The sequence below is a fragment of the Cygnus olor genome, chromosome 4, assembly GCF_009769625.2.
Source record: "Cygnus olor isolate bCygOlo1 chromosome 4, bCygOlo1.pri.v2, whole genome shotgun sequence".
Taxonomy (NCBI): Eukaryota; Metazoa; Chordata; class Aves; order Anseriformes; family Anatidae; genus Cygnus; species Cygnus olor.
In genome coordinates this window covers 40,010,845-40,025,801 of record NC_049172.1, presented here as the reverse complement: position 1 = coordinate 40,025,801, position 14,957 = coordinate 40,010,845, and the positions used below count along the sequence as shown (strand labels likewise).

Genomic DNA, 14,957 nt, shown 5'->3' with positions numbered 1-14,957 from the left:
ACCACTGCAGCTCCAATGAAATGTGGTTTTGCAACATTAATTATGGCTGATAAATATAGAGGGAGAAAAATACTTGAAAGCAATAGTTAATGTGCAAATAGAATGCACATTAACTTTCATCTGAAATCAGTACATTTTTTGTTATTCATAAACATTAAGCTATGATATTTGATCATATTTTTAGTGGGGTTTTGGAGTGAAGTGTGTCACTTTTCTTTACCATTTTATTTTGCATCTTATTTCACACACAAAATTAAATTTAAAATGAAGCCTCAAGAAACATAGTCGCTTCCTGACCAAAAAAAAAAAAAGCATGCAAAAAATTCTGTTATGGAAAATCAAAAATATGGAATTGTGATTTGAGCAGCACTTGGGAGGGAAGGTGCTGTTATTTTGATAACCGCAGGACATCCGTAAGGCTCGAAAGAAAATAATAGGGATTACAACAATTCTCACTTCTTCTTCACACCACTTCAGAAATCTACAAATAAAAATGAGGATATCTGCTCTTAGGAACCTGGAATTCAAATAGACCAGAAGAGACACCAGTACTATGCCACTTAGTTCATTACTTGTACAGCAGCTACGATCTTGTTTTTTTAACATGGGAGATGCCTCCAGGCAGATATTACAAAGAATTCCAAAACCAAAAGTACAATTAGGCCCAAGGCCAACAGCCTGAAGCATGACTCAGTCAAGGGACATCAGATCACAGATCAATATCTCTGGTAAAAAGAATAAAAGCAGAATGAAGCAGGCTGCATACAAGAAAAAAAAAAAAAAGTAATGAGTAGCAATATCTTCCTAGCCTCAGTTTGAAGAGGACAATAAATTGAGAAGTGTGATTCAACAGTTATATGTTGATATTATTGCTATATTCTTCTGGGAGAAATTCCTTAAAATCAAGCTACGACCAGGCTATTTAATGCTTCTCTATTAACTGCAAACCGTAAGTGATTTAATGTAATTTTATCTTTAGACTCTGTAACTACAGAACCATATACATACCTTTACCCATGTGAATCGTCTCAAAGATTTAAGCAGGATTATACATATAATGAATGCATGGCCAAAACTGATCTGAAAGGAGGAAGTAAACTGTAGTATGAATAAATAATGCTTAATGAAATGTTGGTTTTGAGGCAACTTCATGTTTTTTCAAAAGAGTTGCCTGGTTATCTGTGAGACAGCCGTGTTCAAATGCCACCAGGTGCAATCTGCTGTGATAATTTCTTTTTGCCTTCAATACCCAAGCTGCCACCTATGAGGGCAGACGCTGGATGTACCCTCTCTGGGACACAACTATCGAGTATGAAGAACTGCCTGCTGTGCAGACAGCATGCTTCACCCTATGCACATCCCCTCGTAGGCTCAGCAGCAACACAAGTGGGCATTGAAAAAATGTTTCTGAAGGAGGCATGTTTCTTTTTCACTCTGGAGAAACATATTCTGCACGAAATAAGTGTTGTGATTAAAAATCTCCTTTGTTTCTGAACTTGCCTTAAGCAGCTGTTAGAGTCTTACTTCCTTTTTTGACAATTTGCTGGACTCCTGCTCACATGGGTGATGTCATAACTAAATTCCCTTCTCAGGACTCACTCCAAACCTGATGGGAAAGTAAACACTTTTGCACAATGTTTTTTGCCCTTGTTTCTCCAGTTGCTTTTGCAACACAACCAGCTTTGCTGAGCAGCAAAGCCTACTCAAGTAGATACTGTGATTGCCTGCACTAACACAAGACACTTATTCAAGAAGATTACAAAATAATGATGAAATTGTGGTATTACAGCACTGTAAATCTCATCAGTGAGTACAGAGAGGTGCTCTCAATGTAACAGATCACTATTTCTAGTTTCTCTCTTCCCGTGATCCAACTTCTCTGAATACAAGGAAACAAAAATTTGGTGTTTTAAACTTAATTAAGTACTGCAGAGGTAGCTGCTTATAATGCTTATACAGTACTTTAGAAGTTCAGTTTTACCCCAGAATAGACAAATGAATAGTAGATGATTAAAATGCTATTTATTGTACCAGTAACTTCTTTTACAAACATATAGGATGGCACTTTAAATTACCTTGAGAAAGCTTGGCTGCATAAGGTTGCACATTAGGCATTTCTGTACTGTATCAAGGATTTGGATTGGAATTGCTTAAAAGTATGAAGTGTCACAATCTGTTGAAAGGCCCAGGAAGATAGCCAATACTTTAAAAATGTATATTGTTAGCAATTACTCTGCATAACAAAATCATGAACATGAATTAATTACTACAACCAGACTAAGGATACACCAAAACCATGGGATTTAAATGTGGGGTTCAGCTGCTCAGCTGAGAGGCTCAGGTCCATGGCTGAGAAGGAAACTCTTGTCATTCATTGGGGCTGCAGCTTGCCTTCTTTTTGCAAACACAAAACTGAAGACTACTGAAGTTATCTCAAACTTCAACCCCATCACAAGAGCAAATCTGCTGTTGCCGCAGAGCACCTTGCTTCCTGCAGTTATTCTCAGAAAAAAAAAAGTCCCTCTTCTTCCCCCACCTCCACACACACAAAAAAGTTCCTTTTCTATTCCCACTTCCACACCCTTGAGGGGTTTTTGCCTTGCTCCAGTAGACTGCTGGCGTGCTCTCTGCTCCAAAAATGTGTAAGCTGGCTTCCTGCAGTACAGTGTAGTGAATGAATAAAAAGAGTTGCTGTTCTCAGCTCAGATACACTGACGCTGTTTCTGTTCCCAGCATCTTAACCATGCTGTGAATTACTGAGCGTATTCAGTCCTCTCACTTGCCCCAGACACCTTTTCTGAAGCAGTCTATATCATCAACTAAGTAAGTTATGCCCATATTCACAAGCGGTTCATCCATCCAGGCTCTCAAAGTATTATAAAACACATTACCATATGTATATGGCTTTATGTACAGTTATTATGTACAGCTTGATACATAGATATGTGTTAATTAAACATACTTTCTGAAAAGAACAAATCTGAGCTAGCAAAATCCTTCTCTTATTGAACTTACTAGTAAATAACCTCAAAAGTAAGCCAAGGTTGGGACACACTGAGAAAGATTTCTGAACTTTTCTCTCAATTAAACCAAGGTGAGAAGCTTTTGGGGGTGATATTTCTCCTGAAACTAATGCAAATAAAATGGTGGTAGGTGAGAGAAAACTGTACTCCACTGTCCCTGCCACTGTGTTGTCCCTTGGAGCAAGGAAGGTACCTGAGGAGAGGAATCTGTTTTGCTTTAAAGACTGTATCTTAATTGCAGCCAGGGGAAAAAAATAATACACTGACAAAATATAGCTATCCTTTCTTATTTATCAGGAATACTTTAGGCGTGGATAAAGCTCCATCTGAGTTATCTGTTTAGGTAAATTATCTTGGAAGGATCTTTATATTGTATAATTAGCTCAGAGCTGAGCTGCATCTCTCTTGTGGGTAGCACAGCTGGCAGCAGCACGTTGTCTCTGCACTCCTGGCAGGTTGCAGGGCTCTGCTGCCCCAAGACCCTCTTCTCTGGGCCTGCAAAATATGTAATTGCTATTAACAAAGTATTGACTTTGAATCTGTTGAGCATTTTACAATTGCTATTAACAAAGTATTGACTACTGAATTTGTTAAGCATTTCAGGAAGGTGGTGGCAGGGCTTGAATAGCCGTAGACCCGACAGCAGCCCTCTTTGGAGGTGCCTGCCTTTTAGAAGTTTCCATCCAAAAAAGAGAGAGTTTTTTGATGTAATTAGGTACTTGCAGGGATTAGTTGGAGAAGGAATCACCGTAAGCGCTTATTATAACTCCTGTTAGAGCAACTCCAGAGGAGGGCCACAAAAATGATCAGAGGGCTGGAGCACCTCTCCTATGAAGAAAGTCTGAGAGAGCTGGGGTTGTTCAGCCTGGAGAAGAGAAGGCTCCAGGGACACCTCATTGTGGCCTTTCAGTACTTAAAGGGGGCTTATAAAAAAGATGGAGAGCAACTTTTTACAAGGACAGATAGTGATAGGACAAGGGTGAACAGTTTTAAACCAAAAGAGGGAAGATTTAGATTAGATGTTAGGAGGAAATTCTTCACTCATATGGTGGTGAGGCACCGGAAAAGGTTGCCCAGAGATGCTCCATCCCTTGAGGTGTTCAAGGCCTGGTTGGATGGGGCCCTGGGCAACCTGATCTAGTGGGAGGTGCCCCTGCCCTTGGCAGGGATTTGGAATTAGATGATCTTTATGGTCCCTTCCAACCCAAACCCTTCTGTGATTCTATGATGATTCCATAATTTTTACTGTAAGTACAAATACTTCAAAAATTCTTGCTCTATTGTTCCTATTCTAGTCAGTTTAGTTTTCAAGTAATTTGAGAAAACACATCCTAATAGCTTAAAAATAGGCTTTTATAGCCAAATTTAAAAACAGCTGAAATTCTGAAAAAGCTTTATAATCTGCAGCTACAGTATACTGTAGTTACATGGAGCATTTCACCCTCAGTGTAAGTGGTTTACATTTGAAAAACAAAGTTAAGCAAAACATAATTCTGCCTTCAAATTTCAAATGAGCTTTGGCAGGCAACATATGTTCCCCAAAAGCGCACTTTGGGGACTTAGGCCTTGACAGAAGGAAAGCACTGACAGGATGAGCAACCAAGTGATACGTTCCACCTCTGTTTTCAGTCATGCTATCATTTGCAGCATTTACAACAACAGCAACAACAAAAATGATTATTCACAAAGCAACAGCTGTCCTTCTTCAAACTGCTCTTAAAACTCATCTCTGTCATGATGTTTACAAAAATTTGACAATGGTTAGGCAGACAACATTCTGCAATTACCACTTATTCCACAGATGAGAACCATTTCTTTCCTAACTTCTCTTTGCTTTATTTGCCTTTAGAGATGATAGTTTGCTATATGTTCCAAATATGTAGGAAATAACGATAGAGACAACAGAAATTAGAAATATTTATTTTAAAAATGAAATATCCTGTTATTATTAGACTGAGGTGCAAGTTCTCAGTTATACAGATCTGAGCAAATGAAAACAGCAAATGTCTCCTGTATATATACTAGCTAATAATTTACTCCTAATTATGAAATTACATCTAATCATCTCTCTTAGGTAACAATACCATACTGAATAATCTGATGTGTAAAACCAGTTTTAAGCATCAAGTTGAAAGAAATTCACTGAATGGTATCATAGGAATGCTAACATTCAACTACAGCTAGGAACATAATTAAGAAAATCAAGTATTTCCAGTATAACCCCAGCAATCATTTTTGGGATATATTACAATAGAATTTCAGCCAAATGAAGATCTCCTTAGGTATATTGCTCGTATTCAGCAATATCAAAGAAGCTAGATTTCATCAGCTGCCTTAAAACCCCTTAGCTATCGTTGTTTCCACCACCAGTCATACAAAAACAGACTTGATTTCGAGAGTAGTATGTTCACAGCTCTGGGGGTAGTGGCAGCAAGATTCATCTATCACCTTGTCTCCACCTAGTACAGATCTATCTGATAGGTGTTCTGAAAATATCTTATCATGCCGGATTTCTTAACACACAAACCGTGAGGAAATGTGGAGGTGAAAAAAGCTGTCCTAAAATGCCAGTGGTTCAAGAACTCTTCTGAATACCGGAGAACCAGGTTTAAAGTTTTGCTGAAATCTGAAGCATCTCTCTCTGCGATCGGGATTGCTGACTCTCAAGAGAATAGCCTAATGCATAGGCCCTGGGCATGCTCTGACAAAACTGGATTTCTCTAATTCTGAATGTTCAGGGGAGGTGACAGGGAAGAAAAGGAAGGGAATGTAAATATGTCCTCCATCCATCTAAAAACAACCCAATGATCAGGTTTTTTATTCATATCAGTGAAGTGTTAGAGAGCTACATAGAATATTCTAAAGATAAAAATCTCCTCTGAATATGTATATGAGCACTTGTACAATTTTTTGAATACTTCGACAATTTCAATAGTAACCCACGAGATGCTGGACTGAAATTGTTCAAATGGTAACTAATATTCAAATAACCCATCAAAAGTATATTTGCAACAGACTGGCATCATGAAAAGAATTTTGGATAAAGGGGAACAGACGAAGAGAAATCATAAAAAGAACTCAGAGGAGCTGTCAAAGTCCCCCAGGACAGCTTTAGACAGAATTAGGACACCATTTGCAGGAAAAGTTGTTGTTATGGACACTGAACACTCAGCCCTAGCTCCCTGCGATGGAAGCAGCCAGAGAGGAACCCGGCTGTTCAGCTCTGATCAGAATTGAAATTACACTTAATTTTCTTGTAACCCGTTGTTTCCAAATGTTAAAAGGAAAGGTCCAGCCTCTGACCAGACTTGAATCATGAATGTATGTCCAGGTGGAAGTGAAAAATCTTGGGCATTCTCTACAGTGAATCCAAACAAAAGAGGGATATGAAGGCACATACAGGACACCTCATACCCAATCCATGGTTCAGAGACATGAGCATTAAAGAATTACACTTTAAGTTAAATACTGACACACAGCACTGGGAAGGTGCCAGGAAAGGTAGAAAGATGCCATCTGGGAGTTTTAACTGATAGTGTGGCAAAGTACATCCCTTCTGCAATGAGACGATGGCACATGGCAGCTTCACAGCTTGGGCATAGTGTTTCAGAGCTTATCTCAGCATCCCTGCTGCTGAATCTCAATCATAAATTGCAGCACTGACTTGTGCCTGATTTTCTTGCATCTACGGTGAGGGCTGTAAGAATTTTCACTTTCTTTTCTCTCCTTTCCAACCTTCAGAGCCCAAAGACTGGCATAAGTAATCTTACATTAGAGATTAAAAAATGGTTTAGAAGAAATAATCAAGAGTGTGGTGTTAATTGGGGTTGCTCAGTCTAAAGAGAAGGCTCCAGTGGAACCTTACAGCAGTCTTCCAGTACCTAAAGGCCTACAAGAAAGCTGGAGAAGGACTCTTTGTCAGGGAGTGTAGGGATGGGACAAGGGGTAATTGCCTTAAAATAAAAGAGGGTAGATTTAGATCACATGTAAGGAAGAAATTCTTTACTATGAGGATGGTGAGGCACTGGAACAGGTTGCCCAGAGATGCCCCATCCCTGGAGGTGTTCAAGGCCAGGCTGGATGGGGCTTTGAGCAACCTAGTCTAGTGGGAGATGTTCCTGATCATGGCAGGGGGTTGGAATTAGATGTCCAAGGTTCCTTACAACCTAAACCGTTCTGTGATTCTATGATATTCTGAGTGGGCAGAAACGTTCAAATTTTGCTCCAAATAAGATTGAAATTTTTATAAATTTCAGTGAGACACTGGACAATGGATGCAGATTTTTTTTTTTTTGGTGACAAAAAAAAGGGCATAATCTGGCACAAAGTCTAATGGACAATTCATTGTTAAGAACCTCCAGCGCAGATGGGTGCAGTATGCTGAAAAGCTGGACTCCAAGTTCTCACTCCTCCTAATGGTTATCTTCAGACAGATTCCCATCCAGCCTGTCAGCAGCTCTGCATGACACTCTTAGGCATCTTCCAGCACATGATGTGAGCTTACTTAGCAACATGGGTGCCCAAATTTCGATAGGTAATGCAATGGCCAGGAGCTGTGGGACATAGCAGCTAACATAGCTCAAGCTCTTTGCCAGTACTTAGTCACAGGTCTCTCTTGTAGTGATACAACAAACATTTTGAACCATCTGCAGAGCATGTAGTATTGGCTAAACAGCCAATTTATCAAATGACTACATTTCAAGATTGTGGAGTCAATATACCCTGGCTTTCTGACAGAGAGTGGGAGTAGGAGGAGGAGAGTAAATTTTCCCCTTAATACTTACTAAGACTGGAGAGACATCGTTATAAATACATGTGGAAATACAAAACACCAGAAACTAGCAACCAATTAAAGTCCTTATATCTCTCTTTTTCTTATCTCTATCACGATTCTTATCTCATAAAACCTTTGACTAGAATAGAAAAGACTATTCTAAAGGCGGTAAGTGGAGTTCAAGCCAGATAGCAGATTACAAAGTCTCCAAAGGCACCCAAGGCTCTCAGAAGTAAGGATATAATTTAGAAGTTGATAATCTACCTCTGAGTGCTTCAGCCACAAAACTCTCCACACTGCTCTAGGTGATCTAAGAGATACTGGAAGCAAGATAGTCACCTCAGTTCAGATATCCACAAAATTGCCTTCTTCCTTCCGGAGAAGGGAATCTTGCAATGGCAATGTACTGCACAGTACAGAGCTAGATACACTTTCCATTTCACTAGCAGCCAACATGCTAGGCTGGTAAATCTAGGGTCCTCAAGTGAACTTGGTAAAATGAAGTTACAGTGCAACTCCTACTTTCACCAGAATAAAGAAATTCAGTGATTTGGACCTTGGCTTGCTATACTAACTTTTAACTGAGGCTTACTGGCTAAAAGCCAGGTAGATACCTACAGCAGCCACAGGCACAAAACATCTCTGCATCTCATTTTCAACTGTCTCTAAAATTACAGTACAATAAAACAAGGCATAGTGATATGTCAAACTACAGCAATGATTTCCCTAAAACCAGAGTTAACAACACACTGCAGATTACTGGCTTGCATAAACACCTCTTCTTCAGGTGGTTTAATTCAACAAGTCATTGCAGGGCATTTTGGATCTGTGTGTATTTCAGGCAGTGGCTGTTAGGAAGCCACACAGGTCTACATGTAAATCACACAGCTGCAGCCTTCCTCTGAGAAAATAACACAAATCAGACCAAGACACTCCTTGTATTAATGGAAGGAAAGGAAAGGTAAAGCTAGGAACTACACTTTGGTAAAATAATGCTGTAGACTTAGTACATTTTTGTTAACTGAGTAAAGTTAACAGACCAGTTTCAGTTAAAGAAAATGACTGGAAATAGTGGTGCCATATTTTATTCTTTTTTTTTTTTTTTTTTTTCAATATTCAGCCTCAGGACAGGGTAAAGCTGCTTTAATCAAAGCAGTATTTTAATTAAGATTAGACAAAGGGGAAGAGTTTTATGCATAATATCAATGTTAAAGATAGCAACACACCTGTCTGATCCAAATTCCAATTAGAATGGGCTAAGTTTGAATATGTGAGCAGGATTTGGGTTAAAGCACAAAGGTTTAAAAAAATCTTTCAAACTCATGCAAATTTAGTCACTTCAAGAAACAAGTTTCACCTGTTCTCACAAGCCTTCTGGCTTTCTGGATGAGAATCTGAACTTCACCACTCTGAAAAAAGCAGCATGTTATGGAATCAAGACAAAAATGTTAATGCTAAGTCCAGGCATTTAAAAGCTTAAAAGTGGAAATGTTATTTGAAGCAGGGCATGAAATTCTGGCAACATCAGACTATCTGCTAAATCACAGCAATAAAAAATTACAGATATGAGTTTCCCAAAATACAATAATTAAATAAATATATTAAGAAAACAAATGAGCCAGAATGCTCTTGTAAAAGGAAGTTGTGTGTTTTGGGGAATTTGTATATGCAAAAATTTCTAAACTGGCATTTATAAACTTCAAAAGCAATTTTCTGAAACAAACTTTCATGGAGAGATCAAAAATCTCTACTGTCCTGTTTCCCCTTTCCCTGTAATGCTACCTATGTCTTCTGAGCCCAACACCTAGAACTCAGTTTAGTTTAAACAAGCATTAAAATAAACCAATCCTTCTGTGTAGAGCCAAAACAGAGTTTCTCAGATTGAAACTGGCACTCGCTGAAACTGCTGAATTCAGCTGCATTCATCCGCCTTTAATTAAGATTGCTGCAAGCGCAGGTATTCCCAAACTGTCCTAAGCATGATCTGCTGAGGAAATCAAGTAACCAGGGTTACTTGACTGGAAATTATGTTGTACGTTAGAAAGGTAGGCAAGAATGTACTTGTGGAAGAGAAAGCTCAAATGAAAGGAAAGGATGGCCAGAGCAGACAGATGAAGAAAAGCAGTACCCAGGCAAGACCCTGGGGAGAAGTGGAGGTGGTGAGAGCCGTAGCTGTGACCAAGTGCTTTGCTCCCTCCTGTGCACAGGGGGACACCACTTTGTACATTTCCGACAACAAACTGCTGAGTGCCAGAGGTTAACCTGGTGTCACAAAACAAGATAAGGTACCTTGAATGCTGTCCACCTCCGCAGGTCAGAGGGCTAACAAGGAAGAGGCAGTCTGAAGTCTGGGCACTTTCAGTCATTTGCATCCACCTCAAGCATATAAGTGTACTGAAAAAAATGCAAATACAATTTTAGTCATCTTCACACTGCATGCACGCACGTATATAAAAATACATATGCGCACACATGACATGTCTTTGGAAGCCATAAAAACAGATAAAACATCCTTAACTCTGCTCCAGAGCTTTCTGGAGTCACATACAATTTTACACGTGTGCACTCCGAGAGAGCCGCTGACCAAAAGCTGGCACGAGAGCAATCAATCTACAAGCAGCACACAGCCAGCCCTGCCGGGGGCAAGAGGGAAACAAAACAGAGTGCTTGCTCTTGAGCATTCGTAACCAAAATGCAGGGCATAAAGAGGCAAAGGAAACTAAAGCCTCACAAACACTGAAGAAAAGGAAACAGGTGTCATTTTCCAGAACTTCTAATCTATAAAATGGAAACTTTTGATGGACATCAGATTGTGCATCCCTTGAATGAAATACAGATCTATAGCTTTTATGAAAGTAAAGCATTTCAAAGAGGGCATGGAGAAGAAAAGAAAAGACATTTTAAATATAATATCTCTCTCAGGAGGAATCTCTCTCAGTGTCAGTTCGTGACACTGCTGGAGCCTTTGATGCTACTTTGACAAATATTTTCTCTAGGGTGAACTATAAGTTGGTTTAGTTTAACCATTTTTTTTCACTTCTAGCTTGTGTAGGAATTGCACTGAAATGACAACCTCTGCTCCCTCCAATCGTTCAGGGATCAGAGAATAAAGACAGTTTATTTTTATTAAATTGCTACCACTTCTTATTAAGGTCACCCAGGCCATTAGCTCATGACAAAACATCTTGTTCAAAGTAATTTTAATTTTGACCTGCAAGAAAGAGCAGAATTAAATAAGATATACTTGAAAGATGGATTTATGTTGTATTTCTACATTTCCTTCTAAAAAAAAATGTAATAATAAAGCAGTTATTTGTTATTTTGACAAACTAATCAAAAGTATCCTGATATTCCCTCTTCTTTCTTCCAACTTTCGAGTTGCATGTGATTCTCAAGATGTTGTTTTAAAATTTTGTCTCAAGTTCTTGGCTTAAATTTAATGTGTAAGGCAAGGCATCTCTTCATTCCACGTTGCTTTGCATTCTTGAAATAGTCATCTAACATGAAAACACAGTCAGAGCTGTAATAAGGAGAGCTGCCAAGATAACAGCAAGAATATCCATCTTCTACTTTTACCTTGGTGCTAATATATATAGTACACCATTTTGTTTTACACAGGATATTTAAAATCTGTATTGAGAAAAGGATAAAACAGGTGATAGTAGCTGTACTGCCTTAAAAGCCTCATGGTGCACAGCCACAGTTCAAGTATTTTTTTCTCCTTTAATGCGTTAGGTTAGGAGGAGAAATTATTTCCCTGTTCAGCCAACTCAGTCACTCAATTTTCACTTCATGCACAATTCTTCTGGTCTGCCATCTCTATCTCCTCCAATTTTCTCCTTCCATTCAACTCCTGTCATTCCTTGAAGCATAATGTAATGGCAACTTACACAGTGGTATCAGAGAACATTATTTCTTTGCTCCTGTACTGTTTAACAAGGAATAGTTCTCGTATTTTTCTATCCATAACCTGGGACTTTTCTGTAAAAGGACTGCAATTGTTCATGACTCCACTTGAACTATAAAATTTTCTCGAATAGTTACCCTAAAAATCTACATGTGTAATTGTACTTTCCACTATTTTAATGCTTTCTAAAACATGGAAACACGTTTTCAGTATCAGTTGGAAACTCCTTTTTTTTTCTTTTTTTTTTCTTTTTTTTTTTCCCCTAGTGACATAAGATGACAAATTCTGGTCCCTGCATTGCAGGATTTTATGATGATGAAGTTTTACCTACAGGAAACGCTGTCACTGGTCAAGGCCAAATTTTACTCATTTAGATCTCAAGCAGCAGCTGATGTGTAAATTCATGGCTACAGTACACTCAAAGACACCAATGGAAAGATCCTGCAGTTCTGGGCTCAAAATGTTTTCAGCACTCTTAAATGATATGTACAGAGCAGATGCAAGATAAAATAGTTCAAGAGAAAAAAAAAAAAAAAAAAGCTTTAAGACATTTCTCCAAACCAGTCTATTAGATATATTCTGATTTATCACAACCTGGTATGAGTAGAGAATAGTATCTTTTCTGGTTTTGTTCAGAAAGAAAGTTAAGAGAATGTAAGCACAGGTAAGAAGGTCAAAAAGTAAAGGCAAACCATATGGTTTACAGCACCATGCAAGAAAGTATTTGAGTCAGAATAGCACTTCACAAAAAGGCTTTCCTAGATTAATTTCTTTGCCAAATCTCTGTTCTTAGCACACAGGACTGCAGGGAAGCATTTTCAGCTCCAGACGTGTTTTCTCAGACTTGCAATTTCTATATTCAAGCTGTGGGCCAAGAATTCAGTATCCACCAATTCTCCAATACTGTAAAGAAAATTAGAATATACTGATGCTAACAGAAATCTCTAAAGCAAACTCCATCCCTCTTCTCCCCACTGCAGTATCAGCCTTCACAGAAAGGATGTCAAAGAGGTATTGAAGTAAAGGGCACCAAACCAGTTTCTCCATGTTATTTTTTTTTAATAGTGAGGTTTCATCCCATTCATCAATGACTGTTGCATAGTTTTGCATCTCAAATGTAGGTAGAAAACGTGACTGTGCAAATGTCAGTGTGTATCAGACCAGGTGTATTAACAAGATGGTAACTGATGATAATCTATGTTGGGATATTTAAACAACAAGAACCAATTGGGCAGCCATAATAATTAATAAGGAGAAGGACAAAATTTACATTCCTGACCACTTCCAGTTACCAGTGATAGGGTTTAAAATAAGTGGTCAGATTCTAGCTCAAGACTTTTTTTTCTGCATAGGAGATGGACAAAGCTTGACACAAACAACTTACTCTCTTAAGCAGTCTTATGAGTAATGAATGTGTTAATTAAATGGCACATTTTGACGCAATTATCGTCTTCTCTGTATGTAAAGCTCACTAGTTACTCCTTTGAGGTAAAGAAATAAAGAGAGATAGAAATCAATGGTGCAACTGTTTGGCAAATCTTAAGACTTCTTCCTCAGGAATATTCATTAAAAATCTCTCAGAAAATCACAGGGTATAAACTTTAGGCTTTAATTTTGTCATTGCTTTTGGACTCTGCTCAGCCTGAGCCAGCGAAAAACATGCACACACTAGTTGTGTGCTATACAATGTACTGAAATTTAAAAAATTAAGACTTAAGTGAAAAATCTTTTGTCGTATGTTACTGAAATGAATAATGCTCTCATTTTTAAAATCTCCTAATCATCATAATTCTTTGATTCTGAATGTCTTTTGAAAACCCCTAACCTAAAATTACTGTGTTCCTCCTGATTCATAAGCTTTAACTGTCATATTCCCCAAAATATGCCCTTTCTGTCCTGTGCAATCACTTATCACTGTGTTGCTTTAAAGTCAAATCCATAACATTTATGAAACAAGGAAGACATTGAAAATACATGAAACAAGAATATCTTTGAACTACGTAACTATTTTCAATACTTTGACTAATGATAACATGGATTTCTTCATATGTTACTTAAAAGCAATTTTGTTTGGAACATAAACATACAGATCATGAAACCATAAAATGAACTATTGAAATAGTAAATATAGTGGGTAAATTGTGGTCTGTCACAGATAGTTGTGTGCTTCTATGCACTACACCTTATATCTATGGTGAAAATGGATCCAAATCCCTATTATTCTAAGCTGGCATCCTGGACAGTGAGAATGGATGATAGGCTTAGTTGTATATGCCAGACTTTCCTTACACTGGTACATTTATTTATTTATTTTTATGAGTAGTATTTTAAAGGCAGAACCTTAAACATTCTTTGAAGTAATTATACTGATGTTAATACATTCATAAGGTAACTGGTAATCAAAACACATCACAGAATGCTGACAAAGTATTTTTTTCACTATAATGGATGGCTAGAGGATTTTTCTTTTAAATACCCAAAGCTTCAGACAAAAGGACAAGAAGTTTTCACCTCAAAAAGATTAGTTAAAGGCATATCAAACCTTTATACTCTATGAGAGAGAAAAATAATTACTAATAGAGAATAACTTCTTTTAGTCATTGGTATTAAAAAAAAAAAATATGCTGTCCTGACATCTTTGAAAACTGAAACTATCAGCTTATCCATAAGAAACTCACAACAGGGGCAAGAGCAATGTAAAAATTCATGCCTCTTCACAATCATTATGACTAATTCTGATGAATAAGTATTATCTTGTGGTTGCATTTGTAGAAGTCTGTGATATGCAGATTTTCACAACAACATAAAATATAAATATTGTACTTACAGCTGTTCATGTTAAATACGTCCATCAATTTATTTAGGAATGGGAACACCATATAGAAACACCCACTTCCGTGCACATAAGCAATGATACATAATGACTTATGCCAGCTTCATTTGTTATTTGAACAGCTCATTGAAACTTTACATATCAATTTATTCATTTGCAAACGCATGTTTTTTGCGGTTATTGGCATACAGAAGTCTCTTCCTCTTTCAAGTGCATGAATTCTGAAAGAATTTGAGTGTATGCAATAAAGCCCACTTAAAAGAAGACTGGTAGAAGAAAAAAGAGGGTTACGATGGCTCTTCTCCCTGAGGACTTCTGCAGTTTTAATTTTTTATTATACATTTTTTTCCTATAGAACTTGAAGTTTTTAGCAATTTTATTTTAATTTAAATCAAATTAAATTTAATAAGATTTCACTAA

At 37.7% G+C, this 14,957-nt stretch overlaps 1 long non-coding RNA gene across 6 annotated transcripts in view; it reads right to left on the bottom strand.

Moving 5' to 3' along the window:
* The window catches only part of LOC121069885, a 139,436-nt gene that overhangs the window by 72,300 nt on the left and 52,179 nt on the right, over nucleotides 1–14,957 (bottom strand). For all 6 annotated transcript variants that reach the window (XR_005819715.1, XR_005819717.1, XR_005819713.1 and 3 more), the window contains exon 2: nucleotides 10,087–10,191. This is a non-coding gene — a long non-coding RNA (uncharacterized LOC121069885). The remainder of the gene's footprint in view (nucleotides 1–10,086; nucleotides 10,192–14,957) is intronic.